The sequence below is a fragment of the Nicotiana attenuata genome, unplaced genomic scaffold (assembly GCF_001879085.1).
Source record: "Nicotiana attenuata strain UT unplaced genomic scaffold, NIATTr2, whole genome shotgun sequence".
In the NCBI taxonomy this organism is placed as follows: Eukaryota; Viridiplantae; Streptophyta; class Magnoliopsida; order Solanales; family Solanaceae; genus Nicotiana; species Nicotiana attenuata.
Genome location: NW_017670244.1, coordinates 691,954 through 706,151, shown reverse-complemented (window position 1 = coordinate 706,151; position 14,198 = coordinate 691,954). Strand labels below are relative to the sequence as shown.

The 14,198-nt window shown below is 44.7% G+C and overlaps 1 pseudogene; it reads left to right on the top strand.

Annotated features, from left to right (window-relative positions):
• The window catches only part of LOC109236568, a 44,420-nt pseudogene that overhangs the window by 15,386 nt on the left and 14,836 nt on the right, over positions 1-14,198 (top strand).

Genomic DNA, 14,198 nt, shown 5'->3' with positions numbered 1-14,198 from the left:
TTCAGGCCTCGAGTGTGAAGTGAGGAGGCTTTCAGGCCTCGAGTGTGATGTGAGGAGGCTTTCAGGCCTTATGTGTGATGTGAGAAGGCTTTCAGGCCTTATGTTGATATAGCGCTTAGGCCGTAAGGGGCCCCTCCGGAGTCTGCACACCCACAGTGAGCGCGGGTACCCATATGATCTGAGAGTGAGCCCGAGGGGCTGATACTGTTCTGAGCGATTGATACTGGGCCCGAGGGGCAGATTTCTACTCACTATTTACTTGTTGTTTCATCTGATTTACCTGTTTTTAAAAGGAGATTTCATTTGACTTTTACTGTTTTACTGCTTTAAATGATTTACTGCCTGATATAGAATTGCCTTGTGCACTTATGTGTTTTCATGCCTTCGGTTATTATTTATTATTATTACTCACTGGGTCGGAGTACTCACATTACTCCCTGCACCATGCGTGCAGATTCAGGCATAGCAGAGTCCGCACCTGAGCACTGATATTCTCCCCAGACCAGGCTGCAAGTTGGAGCTTCGAGGTAGCTGTTTGACGTCCGCAGCCCCTTGACTCCCCTATTTTATGTTATTTCAGTTCCTTCAGACTATTGTATCAGATATTCTATTTCTTAGACTTATAGCAACTCTGTAGTAGCTCATGACTTGTGACACCCCGGTTTGGGTTGTGTCGGGATGGTTTCCTTTGTTATTATCGTTGTTCCGTATTATTAACTATATTAAGCATGTGTTAAAATTGTTAGTGTTAATTAATTGCAAAAAAAAGATGTGTTAGCGTTGTTCTGGCTGGCCTTATCTTCACGAGAGGCGCCATCACGACCGGATTGGGGAATTTGGGTCGTGACAAGTTGGTATCAGAGCCTAGGTTACTAGGTCTCACGAGTCATGAGCTGGTTTAGTAGAGTCTCACGGATCGGTACGGAGACGTCTGTACTTATCCTCGGGACACTGCAGAACCTTTAGGAAAATTCCACATTTTTGAAATTCTGGTCGTGCGAACTTGTTGATCTGAGTACTAAATTTCTCTTTATTATATCCTCTCACAGATGGTGAGGACACGAGCTACCGGACGTGGCGGACGACCACCAGTACCACCTACTGAGACCGTGGACGCGGTCGTGGTCGTGGCAGAGGCAGAGCAGCAAGGGCAGCGCCTGTTGATCCACCAGTTGCCCCAGCTCAGGATCAGGCTCCAGCAGCACCAGTTCAGGCATCGGCTGTGCCCATCGTGATTCCTGGCCTACAGGAGACTTTAGCTTAGATTTTGACAGTTTGCACTGGCCTGGCTCAGGTCGTTTCAACCACCACAGCAGCAGCTACTTCGCAGGGTGGGGGAGGCAATCAGACCCCCGCTGCTCGCACACCTGAGCAGGTAGTGCAGGGATTACAGACTCCAGAGGCACCTCCAGCTCAGCCAGTTGCACCCGCACAGGAGTTCAGGGTTCCAGCTATGCCCGAGGATGAGCAGCGTCGTCTTGAGAGGTTTGGTAGACTCCAGCCTCCCACATTCAGTAGTGCTGAGGGCGAGGATGCCCAGGGTTTTCTCGACAGATGTCAGCGGATGCTCCGTACAGCAGGGATTCTTGAGTCCAGTGGTGTGGCTTTTACTATTTTTCAGTTTACTGGGGTTGCCTTCACTTGGTGGGAGGCGTATGAGAGGCGTAGGCCAATCGGTGGAGCACCTTTGACTTGGCAGGAGTTCTCCATTCTCTTCTTGGAGAAGTATGTACCGCAGTCCCGCAGAGAGGAGCTGCGCAGGCAGTTTGAGTGGCTACGGCAGGGAGATATGACTGTGTCTCAGTATGAGATGAGGTTTTCAGAGTTGGCTCGTCATGCCGTCAGGATGGTTCCGTCGGATCGGGAGCGGATTAGGAGATTTGTTGATGGCCTTAACTACCATCTTTGTGTTCTTATGACTAGAGAGAGAGTATTGGGTGCTTCATTTGAGGAGGTGGTTGATATAGCTCGAGAGATTGAGGCGGTTCGCCGTCAGGATCGAGAGGAGAGGGAGGCCAAGAGGCCTCGAGGTTCTGGTAATTACAGTGGCGCTCCTTCGAGGGGCCGGTTCCAGCAGGGACGGGGTCGTTCTTTCAGGCCCGCTCAGTCGGCTTGTCCTGAGTATCGCGGGGCATCTTCAGGTCGTGGTTATCATGGTTCTCAGCAGAGTCAGCCATCTCTCATCGCTCTTCCAGCACAGAGTTCATCTCGTGCCCCATCTGCTCAGGGTTCTTCCAGGCCGAGTGCATCAGCTAGTCACTCCGGCGCGAGGGGTTCCCTTCAGTCCCAGTCTCCAGCACTTGGGAACTGCTATGAGTATGGAGAGTTTGGGCATATGTGGAGGCAGTGTCCTCGTCGTACTGCTAGCTCATCTCAGCAGAGGGGTCAGCCCTCGTCTTCTGGTCCAGTTTCTTCAGCACCCGCCCCGCCAGCTAGGGGTGAGGGTCAGGCAGCCAGAGGTCGCCCCAGAGGTGGAGGTCGATCAGGCGGTGGTCAGGCTCGTTTTTATGCTCTTCAGGGCAGGACAGATGCCATTGCTTCGGATGCCGTTATTACAGGTATTATTTCAGTCTGCCACAGAGATGCCTCAGTCTTATTTGATCCCGGTTCCACCTATTCTTATGTGTCCTCATATTTTGCTCATCATTTGGGTACGTCCTGAGGGTATCTTGCTTTACCTGTTCATGTATCTACCCCGGTGGGCGATACTATTGTTGTAGACCATGTATACCGGTCATGTTTGGTTACTATTGGGGGTCTAGAGACCCGAGTTGATCTGTTGCTATTGATCATGGTGGATTTTGATGTTATTTTGGGCATGGACTGGTTATCTTCGTGTCACGCTATTCTAGATTGTCATGCTAAGACAATCACTTTGGCTATACCGGGTGTACCGAGGATCGAGTGGCGTGGTGTGACTGATCATGTTTCCAGTAGGGTGATTTCATTCCTAAAGGCCCAGCATATGGTTGGGAAGGGTTGTCTTTCATATTTGGTGTTCGTGAGGGATGTTGGAGCCGAGACTCCTAGCATTGATTCTGTTCCAGTTGTGAGGGAGTTTCCCGATGTTTTCCCTACAGACCTGCCGGGCATGCCCCGGATAGGGATATTGATTTTGGTATTGACCTGGTGCCGGGCACTCAGCCCATTTCCATTCCGCCATATCGTATGGCACTAGCGGAGTTGAAAGAATTGAAGGATCAGCTTCAGGAGCTCCTAGATAAGGGGTTCATTCGGCCTAGTGTGCCACGTGGGATGCACCAGTTCTGTTTGTGAAGAAGAAGGATGGCACCATGAGAATGTGCATTGACTACAGGCAATTGAACAAAGTAACAGTGAAGAACAAGTATCCCCTGCCTCGCATTGATGATTTATTTGACCAACTTCAGGGAGCGAGGGTGTTCTCCAAGATTGATCTCCGTTCGGGCTATCACCAGTTGAAGATAAGGGATTCAGATATTATGAAGACTGCTTTCAGGACTAGATATGGGCACTATGAGTTTCTTGTTATGTCTTTTGGGCTGACCAATGCCCCAGCAGCATTCATGCATTTGATGAACAGTGTATTTCGGCCTTATCTGGATTCGTTCGTTATTTTTTTATTGATGATATCTTGGTGTACTCGCGTAGTTAGGAGGAGCACGCACAGCATTTGCGAGTTGTATTGCAGAGATTGAGGGAGGAGAAGCTTTATGCAAAGTTCTCCAAGTGTGAGTTTTGGCTCAGTTCAGTGGCTTTCTTGGGGCACGTGGTGTCCAGCGAGGGTATTCAGGTCAACCCGAAGAAGATAGAGGCGGTTCAGAGTTGGCCCAGACCGACCTCAGCCACAAAGATTCGTAGTTTCCTTGGTTTGGCAGGGTATTATCGCTGGTTTGTTCAGGGATTTTCCTCTATTGCATCGCCCTTGACCAAGTTGACTCAGAAGGGGGCTCCATTTGTATGGTCGGACGAGTGCGAGGAGAGCTTTCAGAAGCTCAATACAGCTTTGACCTCAGCTTCAGTATTGGTTTTGCCATCAACTTCAGGTTCTTACACTGTATATTGTGATGCTTCGAGAGTTGGGATTGGATGTGTATTGATGCAGGAGGGTAGAGTTATTGCTTATGCTTCTCGTCAGTTGAAGCCCCACGAGAAGAACTACCCTATACATGATTTGGAGTTGGCTGCTATAGTTCTTGCTTTGAAGATTTGGAGGCACTACTTGTATGGCGTATCTTGTGAGGTATTCAGCGATCATCGCAGTCTTCAGCATTTGTTCAAACAAAAGGATCTTAATTTGAGGCAGCGGAGGTGGCTAGAGTTACTTAAGGATTATGATATTACCATTCTGTATCACCCAGGGAAGGCTAATGTAGTGGCCGATGCTTTGAGCCGAAAGGCAGTCAGTATGGGGAGTTTGGCGTACATTCCAGTTGGGGAGAGGCCCTTTGCAGTTGATGTTCAGGTCTTAGCCAATCGGTTGGTGAGTCTAGATATTTCGGAGCCTATTCGGGTGTTAGCTTGTGTGGTTTCTCGGTCTTCCTTATATGATCGCATCAGAGAGCGCCAGTATGATGATCCGCATTTGCTTGTCCTTAAGGACAGGGTCCAACATGATGATGCCAGAGACGTGACCATTGGGGAGGATGGTGTGTTGAGGATGCAGGGCCAGATTTGTGTGCCCAATGTGGATGGGCTTCGGGAGTTGATATTTGAGGAGGCCCATAGCTCGCGGTATTCCATTCATCCAGGTGCCGCGAAGATGTATCAGGATTTGAGGCAGCACTACTGGTGGAGAAGAATGAAGAAAGATATTGTAGGATTTGTGGCCCGGTGTCTCAATTGTCAACAGGTGAAATATGAGCATCAGAGACCTGGTGGATTGCTTCAGCAAATGGATATTCCCGAGTGGAAGTGGGAGAGGATTACTATGGACTTTGTTGTTGGACTCCCTCGGATTGTGAGAAAATTTGATGCTATTTGGGTGATTGTTGATCGGCTGACCAAGTCCGCGCACTTCATTCCCGTGTGTACTACCTATTCTTCAAAGCGACTGGCAGGGATTTATATCCGGGAGATTGTTCGGTTGCACGGTGTTTCGGTTTCCATCATCTCAGATAGAGGTACTCAGTTTACTTCGCAGTTTTGGAGGGCCGTGCAGAGAGAGTTGGGTACTCAGGTGGAGTTGAGCACAACGTTTCATTCTCAGACGGATGGACAGTCCGAGCGTACCATTCAGATACTGGAGGATATGTTGCGTGCGTGTGTGATTGATTTTGGAGGTTCTTGGGATGAGTTTTTGCCGCTTGCAGAGTTTGCCTACAACAACAGTTATCGGTCGAGCATTCAGATGGCTCCGTATGAGGTGCTGTATGGGAGGCGGTGTAGATCTCCGGTTGGATGGTTCGAGCCCGGAGAGGCTAGGCTATTGGGGACAGATTTGGTTCAGGATGCCATAGAGAAGGTGAAGCTGACTCAGGAGAGGCTTCGTACAGCACATTCGTGTCAGAAGAGTTATGCGGACCAGAAGGTTCGAGATGTGTCTTATATGGTTAGTGAGAAGGTCTTGCTGAAGGTTTCGCCCATGAAGGGTGTTATGCGGTTTGGAAAGAAAGGGAAGTTGAGTCCGCGGTTCATTGGGCCTTTTGAGATACTTAGGAGGATTGGGGAGGTGGCTTATGAGCTTGCCCTGCCACCCAGCTTGTCGGGCGTGCATCTAGTTTTTCATGTTTCTATGCTCCGGAAGTATATTGGAGACCCGTCCCATGTTCTAGATTTCAGTACAGTTCAGTTGGAGGGTGATTTGACTTATGATGTTGAGCCAGCAGCCATTTTGGATCGTCAGGTTCGGAAGTTGAGGTCAAAAGATGTTGCTTCAGTGAAAGTACAATGGAGAGGTCGGCCCGTGGAGGAGGCTACTTGGGAGACCCAGCGGGAGATGCGGAGCAGATATCCCCACCTGTTTGAGGCTTCAGGTATGTTTCTTGACCCGCTCGAGGACGAGCGTTTGTTTTAGTTGGGGAGGATTAGACGACCCGACCCATCGTCACGTGAGTTACCGCCCCGTTTCCCCCATTTTCTTCTTCTTCATGCTTCATTATAAGAGTCTTGTGTGAACAAGTTGATTTCGATTGGTTTTAGAAGGAAATGAGACACTTAGTCTCTTTAGGGAAGGTTTGGTTTGGAAAAGTCAACCAGTTGTTGACTTATGTGTTAGAGGGCTCGGATGTGAATTCTGATGATTCGGTTAGCTCCGGGGGATGATTTGTGACTTAGGAGCGCGAACGGAAGTGAGTTTGGAGTCCGGTGTAGAATTAGGCTTGAATTGGCGAAGTTAGTATTTTGGCGAATTCCGGTTGATTGGTGAGATTTTGATCCGAGGGTCGGCATGGAATTCTGAGAGTTGCTGTAGCTTCGTTATGTGATTTGGGATGTGTGTGGAAAATTTCAGGTCATTCGGAGGTGATTTGGTTGGGTTTTTGATCGAATGCGTATTTCGGAAGTTTTTGAAGAACTTAGGCTTCAATTCGATGTGAAATGATGGTCTTAGTGTTGTTTGAGGTGTTTTTATGATTGGAACAAGTTTGAATGATGTTTTAGGATGTGTTGGTGCTTTTGGTTGAGGTCCCGGGGGCCTCGGGGTGCTTTCGGATGGCTAACGGGAAGATTTAAACTTGGAAATTATTGCAGAAACTTCAGATCAGCTGTTGCAGAAGAATTGGTCTTCGCGTTCGCGTTGGTGAGTCGTGAACGCGTAAAAGGAAATTGCAGGACCAGGATTTTGACCTTCGTGTTCGCGTCTGGGGCCTCGCGATCGCGAAAGGGTCAGGTGTTGAGTCATTGCGTTCGCGTATAAGGAGTTGGGTCCTAGGGCTGTTGCCCTTCTCGTCCGCGTGGAGCAATACGCGTTCGCATAGGCTTAGGGGTTCAGACCTTCGCGTTCACGTGAGTGTAACCGCGTTCGCGAAGGGTATTTTTGGCAGTAGCAGATTTTGTTCATCGCGAACGTGAGAGGACCCTCGCGTTCGCATAGAGGAAAAGAAGTCTGGACAGAAGGGTTTTATTAAATATTTCATCCGCGAACCAAGTCTTATTTCCACCATTTTTGAGCAACCTTGAGAGCTTTGGGAGTTTTTGATATGTATAGACTCGTGGCGGGATAAGGAATCCGATGATGTTAAATTTTCTGATTTTTGAGATGTGGGCCCGGGGCTCGGGTTTTGCAAATTTCGTGAATTTTGATATTTTTCGAGTCTTTTCGATTGGGTTATGCTCCCTTAGCCTATTGTAATGTATTCGTTGTGGTTTTGATCAGATTCGACGTGCGAGGAGGTCGATTTGAGAGGCAAGGGCATATCGAGCTACGATTTTGGCCGGCTCGAGGTGAGTAATGATATCCTGAGGGTTTGAGACCCCGGATTTGCACAACGTAGTATTGTATTGAGGTGAAACACGCGCTTAATGGCGAGCGCGGGGTTGTTTACTACTGGGGATTGTGACTTGGTCCGTCCCGATTAATATTTTTTTACCGCGTATTTGACTGAAATGTATTTGTTATCAACATGATTTGGGCCTATTGCCATATTTTGGGCTTCATGCCGACTACTTGAATCCTTCATGGATTTTTACCACTGTTTCCTCACTATTTTGATATACTACTTGAACTCAGTCCTGTTGATTATACTGTTTTACAAGCTCAGCTGCTTTAATTGAACTTTGAGACTTAAATGATATTTCCGCTGTTGTTTGGGCTGAGCACTACTATTTTATTGGTGCCTGAGGGGCTTATGATGTTTTCTGGACTGAGTGAGGCCGAGGGCCATATGTGAGGAGGCTTTCAGGCCTCGAGTGTGATGTGAGGAGGCTTTCAGGCCTCGAGTGTGATGTGAGGAGGCTTTCAGGCCTTATGTGTGATTTGAGAAGGCTTTCACGCCTTATGTTGATATAGCGCTTGGGCCGTAAGGGGCCCCTCCGGAGTCTGCACACCCACAGTGAGCACGGGTACCCATGTGATATGAGAGTGAGCCCGAGGGGCTGATATTATGCTGAGTGACTGATACTGAGCCCGAGGGCTGATATTGTTTTGAGCGATTGATACTGGGCCCGAGGGGTAGATTTCTACTCATTATTTACTTGTTGTTTTATCTGATTTACCTATTTTTAAAAGGGGATTTCAATTGACTTTTACTGTTTTACTTCTTTAAATGATTTACTGCCTGATATAGAATTACCTTGTGCACTTATGTGTTTTCATGCCTTCGGTTATTATTTATTATTATTACTCACTGGGTCGGAGTACTCACATTACTCCCTGCACCATGCGTGCAGATTCAGGCATAGCAGAGTCCGCACCTGAGCACTGATTCCTTCCAGACCAGGCAGCGAGTTGGAGTTACGAGGTAGCTGTTGACGTCCGCAGCCCCTTGTCTCCCCTATCTTACATCATTTATGTTTTCTTCAGACTATTGTATCGGATATTACTCTTTGTAGACTTATAGCAAACTCTTTAGCAGCTCATGACTTGTGACACCCCGGTTTGGGCTGTGTCGGGATGGTTTCCCCTTGTTATTATCGTTGATTCCGCATTATTGACTATATTAAGCATGTGTTAGAATTGTTAATTTTAATTAATTGCTTTGAAAGAGGTGTTGCGTTGTTCTGGCTGGCCTTGTCTTCACGAGAGACGCCAGCACGATCGGGTTTGGGAATTGGGTCGTGATAGACGCTCCCTTCTTGGTTACCCGAGGAGGAGTCCTGGTGGTTTATTTTGTTGTCATTTCTGTTGTCTGGGTTATTTAGGGTTGTAATCCAGATACTGTCTTGTGACTCAAACCCTTCTATCCTTTTATTTTGCCTAGTTCATTTAGTCGTAGTACCCCTTGTAGTGTTATTTAGGTTTTCCAGGGTCGTAACCCTAGTGTGTTTTGTTTGTTTTATTGTTCAAACCTGTCTAATGCAATTTTCTGTTTTCTGTTATTTCTAGTCATTTTGTTTAGTTCTCTTTTTCTTTTATAGTTCTTTTCTTGCTGACTCTAGTGACATGGCATGTACGCATAATTCTTAGCCTGGTCTTAAAAGTTAGTCTAATTATGAAGCAATGAAATAGTTTTGAAGATGATAGGGACATTTGAGGGAAATAAGCACAGATTTGGACATTTTGAGATCATTTAAAGCCCGAACTGTGTGAAACTGGGGCAGATAACTTTGGAAGTTAATAAGATGACAAGAAGTCGTTAAAGGAGAGTGCATCCCAGACAATTTGAAGCGAGAAATTTTGAATTCAAATGCGCCTCAATTTACAAGATAAAGTCAAGAGAGTTCGGTCCGAATTGACGGAGGATATCCATTGTGAAGAGGGAATCACCCAACGAGAGTTTTGTACTTGACAAGGCATTGAAAAGTGGAAGGCATATCAGTGATATCAATGCCGAAGCTGCAAAAGAAATATTGTGCATGATCTTCAATTTTCATCCTCAAGTTACAGGTATTGTACTCGGCATTTTCAGATATTGGGAGGCCCTCTTTCAGCTACCCAAACACTTATACCATTTGATACCCTTTTGAGCCTGTACTGATTTCTTTGACCTCCCCTCTTTTGGAATCAAGTTAGAGTCATACGAAAAAAAAAAGTTCATGACCCCATAGGTTTATTTTAGAAAGTTCATTCCAAAAGGAAAATTCAAAAAAAGAAGAAGAGAAAAATAGAGATAAAGAAAAAAAAAAGAAAAAAAGAAAGAGGAAAAGAAAAAAAAAGGAAAAAGAAAAAAAAAGAAAAAAAAGAAAAAGGCAAATAGTAACAAAAAGTAGTCTTGTGAACTACGTTTGACCTGATTCTTGTCAGTACAAGATACGTAGGCAGCCTTACGGTTCGGTCGCACCAAATAAAATATTTCATAATCCCACGAAGTCGAGAGTGGAGCAGTATTTCTTGGAAATTCCATCTCAAAAAGAAAAAGGAAAAAACAGAATCAAATTCCCTTGTTTTAGAAATTGGGGCAAAGTTTTAGAATGGATTCCAAAAGTTGTAAATAAATTAACCCTGTTGTCTTAGTTATTTTGAGCCTTTATGATATCCTTTCTTTCTAACCCTATCCAAAAGCCACATTACAATCCAAAAGACCTCCCAGATAATCTTTGAGAGTGCCGAGTCAGACATGCCATGAGCATATGATATTTCTATCGTGGTTAATGCCTTGTCATCTGCAGAATCAGAGGGAAAAAGAAGAAAAGAAAAAATGAGAGAGTCTTATCGGTGAAAACATTCACAGGCACCAAAAGGCGACGGTAAGTTGAGAGAAAGAACAAAATGAGAGAGGCTTGATGGTGAAAACCCTTCCGGCACTACAAGTCGAATAAGGACCGTGAATCAGATAGGATAATCGGAGCGTTGAAGCCAAGTTTCACGGCGAAGAGGTACAACAAGAGTTGAATATTAGACTTGCTTGACAGATTAGGCCACTTATTCCGATGGTGCATGTCATGGTCATTAGAGTTGGTATCCACATCTGATAAGTTTCTACTTTGTAATTTTCTTATTAGGTATCATCTCTTTCCATTGTCCCTTACTCTGTTCCTTTTGTTTTGTTTACTTCCTCTTCTTGAGTCTGTTTGGTCAGAACAAGCGAGAAATGACATCAAAATTTGCTACCAGCTTTTCAATTGCATAAAACAAAATCTGGCTAGCACATCAAAGTGGCATAATTCGAGAAAGAAAAGTATGCGCACTGAGTGGGTGGCAATTGACGTGCTTTGGGATTCATATGAAATACAATGGTTCGGTATATGTCAATTCATGAGCACAATGCAACAGATAAAGGGTATTGGGTTTGAACGGATCAAAGGTAATTTTTGTGATAAGGGTGACAGAGAAAGTGGTTAGTCAATAAACAAGCAAGGTCTTTCGATTGAAATCAAAGTTATCATGGGAAGTGAAGGAGCAATCGCCCTCAAAGTCACGGCCACAAACCAACCACCATGTTTAAACTCACAAGTTTTCTTTGTCTGAAACAGGGACGAAGACTATGTCCAAATCAAAGCTTGGAAGCTTGAATTTTTCAAGTGTCGAGCCCAAATTTTGTCAGTACAAACGCGGTTTGAGAAGGGGAAGAAAATTTGTTCGATCTACAGGAACCTTCCACGAGGAAAGCATGGTTCAGGGGCAAGGAATTTTGTTCGTTCTGCAGAGATCCTCCAGGAAGAGAGCATGGCTCAGATAAGTTCATTCTCAGGTTGTCAGGACCATCCTGGATAATGGGATATAATTTAAAGTTTTCAGGACCCTCCTGGATAATGGGATTTAATTTCAAGTTCTCAGGACCCTCCTGGATAATGAGATTTAATTTAAAGTTTTCAGGACCCTCCTGGATAATGGGATTTAATTTAAAGTTTTCAGGACCCTCCTAGATAATGGGGTGTAGTTTTAAGTTTTTAGGACCCTCATAGATAATGAGATTTAGCGTAAGTTTTACTTTTAGGAAATAGAATTTAGCTTTGAAGTTTTCACTCTTAAGATGTTTTAATTGTAAAATTTTCAGGGCCCTCCTGGATAATGGGATTTAGCTTTTAAATTCTTAAAACTCCTTTAGATAACATGATTCGATTAACATTCACAGATGTTCCTAGTACCAAACTGGGGCAGAAAGGTTTCTTTTGTTTTGTCTGTTTTGTTGTAATGGCAGGCGCCCACCTGGAGAATAAGGGAATACATTTCAAGTGTTGGCATCAGGCGCCACCTGGAAAACAAGGGAATACATTTCAAGTTTTGGCATCAGGCGCCCGCCTGGAAAATAAGGGAATTCATTTCGAGTTTAAGCATCAGGCGCCCACCTGGAAAACAAGGGAATTCATTTCAAGTTTTGGCATCAGGCGCCCACCTGGAAAATAAGGGAATTCATTTCGAGTTTAAGCATCAGGCTCCCACCTGGAAAATAAGGGAATTCATTTCACGTTTTGGCATCAGGCGCCCTCCTAGAAAACAAGGGAATTCATTTCAAGTTTTGGCATCAGGCGCCCACCTGGAAAATAAGGAAATACATTTCAAGTTTTGGCAACAGGCGCCCACCTACAAAACAAGGGAATTCATTTCAAGTTTTGGCATCAGGCGCCCACCTGGAAAACAAGGGAATTCATTTCGAGTTTAAGCATCAGTCGCCTACCTGGAAAACAAGGGAATACATTTCAAGTTTTGGCATCAGGCGCCCACCTGGAAAACAAGGGAATTCATTTCAAGTTTTGGCATCAGGCGCCCACCTGGAAAACAAGGGAATGCATTTCGAGTTTAAGCATCAGGCGCCCACCTGGAAAACAAGGGAATACGTTTCAAGTTTTGGCATCAGGCGCCTACCTAGAAAACAAGGGAATTCATTTCAAGTTTTGGCATCAGGCGCCCACCTGGAAAACAAGGGAATTCATTACAAGTTTTGGCATCAGGCGCCCACCTGGAAAACAAGGGAATTCATTACAAGTTTTGGCATCAGACGCCCACCTGGAAAACAAGGGAATTCATTTCGATTCAGCATTAGGCGCCCACCTGGAAAATAAGAGAATACATTTCAAGTTTTGGCGTCAGGCACCCGCCTGGAAAACAAGGGAATTCATTTCAAGTTTTGGCATCAGGCGCCCACCTGGAAAACAAGGGAATTCATCTCAAAGTTTAAGTTGCAGGCGCCCACCTGGAAAACAAGGGAATTCATCTCAAAGTTTAAGTTGCAGGCGCCCACCTGGAAAACAAGGGAATTCATTTCAAGTTTAAGTTGCAGGCGCCCACCTGGAAAACAAGGGAGTTCAACTCAAATTCACCTAGAAAACAAGGGAATTTATTTCAAGTTTCCGGTCAGTAGCAGGCACCCACCTGGGGAATGGTGGAAGTCATTTCAGAATTCATTTCAAGTTTCAAATCGGAGGTAGCATGAGTTGTATGAAGAATAAGGTTTTTATCTCGAGGCACGGGGGTTTGAGATGACCAAAGAAGAGGTCTCAATCCAAGAAAAAAGAAAGAAAAGGAAAAAGAGGGAAGTGAATCCAAATGCAGAAGCAGATGAATGATGTGAGCTGCTCAAGACATGGCTGAAGTCACGAGCACTGCGTGTCCGGTCTTGATCTGAAGAAGCCGTGGAAGAATGAACTAACACCTGCAGCTAACAAGCATCAAGATTTAGATCAGAGTCCGCATGAAGAACCAACCAAGGCTCAAGATCAAGCGTTAGAAGACTCATAGATAGAAATCTTGTAACTCGTAGCTGATAGGCTTAGTTAGTATTTTTAATCTTGATTTTTGATGTAATAACAGGACCGCGGACCGGAACCTTGACGGAACGGCACCTCAATCGGCTCTCCACCTCGGTATACTCCATCACTATTCCTACTTCTGAACTACACGTGGCCTGATTCCTTTATAGCCAAGGATATGTAGGCAACTCAGATACCAGGGCTCGGTCACATTCTCCTTTTCTTTCAGTTTCGGTCCCTCCAAATAAGGGTCGGGTCAAAAAACCTGTCTGGTCGTTCTTTGTCTGAAAACTCTTCGTGTTTCCAGTCAAAGAGGGGCACTATAGACATGTGATTTTTGACCCTCCCCAAGATTTTTTATATTTTAGCATGTAAATATTTAATTTAGGCCTAATATAGCTATTTCAACTATTTTTTGACTTCTTGACTTTATTTTCATCATAAAAATGGAAAATTACAAAAAAAAAAATTTAGCTTGCGTATCTTTCGTAAATTTAAATAAAAAATATACAAAATAGTACTTATTTTTATCTTTACATAATCTTGAAAATACCAAAAAATGTATAATAGTTTCATGTTAGCTTTTGCATTGTGTAGTATTTTTATCTTATTTTAAAAGGAGTCAATTAAGTTGTTGGATCACAATTTTAAGAGTTTTAGTTAAGAACACTTACCTCGATGTTTTTCTTGAAAATCTCTCGAAAAATCGCCTCACCCGAGCTCCCTTGGTCCAAAAAATGGAAGAGTGAGACGAGTTTGGACTTTATTCTGCTGCCCAGGGATTTTTTCTTCGCGTTCGCGGTCCTCCCCTCGCGTTCGCGAAGAACAAAATTTCCAAAAATCATTTTTCAAACTCTTCTCGGACAACCTCTAGTATAATGGCAATAACTTTTGCTTCCGATGTCCAAATAACTATTATAATATGTTTCTGGAAACTAGATTCAAAGGGCNAACTACACGTGGCCTGATTCCTTTATAGCCAAGGATATGTA